This window comes from Corvus brachyrhynchos, unplaced genomic scaffold, assembly GCF_000691975.1.
Source record: "Corvus brachyrhynchos isolate BGI_N302 unplaced genomic scaffold, ASM69197v1 scaffold209, whole genome shotgun sequence".
Taxonomy (NCBI): Eukaryota; Metazoa; Chordata; class Aves; order Passeriformes; family Corvidae; genus Corvus; species Corvus brachyrhynchos.
The window spans coordinates 2,502,186-2,502,970 of NW_008246056.1; positions in this window are offsets into that span (position 1 = coordinate 2,502,186).

The following is a 785-nucleotide window of genomic DNA, read 5'->3' on the forward strand; positions in this document are numbered from 1 at the left end:
ATATCGTAGTGGTCCAAGAAACAGAGTGCATTAAATTGTGAAGCAGAGAGAGCTCGGATACAGGAAGGTCCAAGAGTATAGAAGAATGAATGAAGAATGCAAAGAGAAAAAAAGGAAAGGAACAGGGAAAAATCAGAGACAGAAGAAATCATTGGAGGTTAGGATTTTTCATTTTGTTTCTTTCTCTCATGGAATTTTGTCACATCTGTTGCTAAAAGACAATAACGACCTGTACTTATGAGAGGCAAAAGAAATGGCCAAGGTAGGTGAAGGGTGCAGCTGGCTACTCTCTTACCTGGGAGGTTTTCTCTTTGGAAGGGCAAAGATACTGTGAGATTTTGGCCAGGTGGTGAGGGCCTGGGCTCGGCTCCTCTCGCTCTCTCTCTTTTGGCATCAGAGGAGGCACAGGCGGTCTGCGGTCGCTGCCCAGAGGATTCACTGCAACTACGGAGCTTTTGTCCTCCCATTGCTTCTCCTACTGTGGGTGAGCCTTTGCTCATTAGAGCAGCTGTTGGACTGGGACCTTATCAACACCCTATCCCTCACCATCTATTCGGGTGCCTTAGGGGAAAAACCCAGGACTCCTACCGCCTCCCCCTTCCCGGGGGGTGCATCTCCCCGGCTGCGTGCAGCAGCTGCTACGGAGAAGCCCGGCCGCCACTGTCCAGCTCCGCTGCTTTCTGCCGCTGCCTCAGGCTGTTTTCGGTACACTCTAACCCACACCCCCTGCCTGCCGGGACCCAACAGCTCCTCCTACAGCTGCGGAGCTTCTGATACATTTTCCT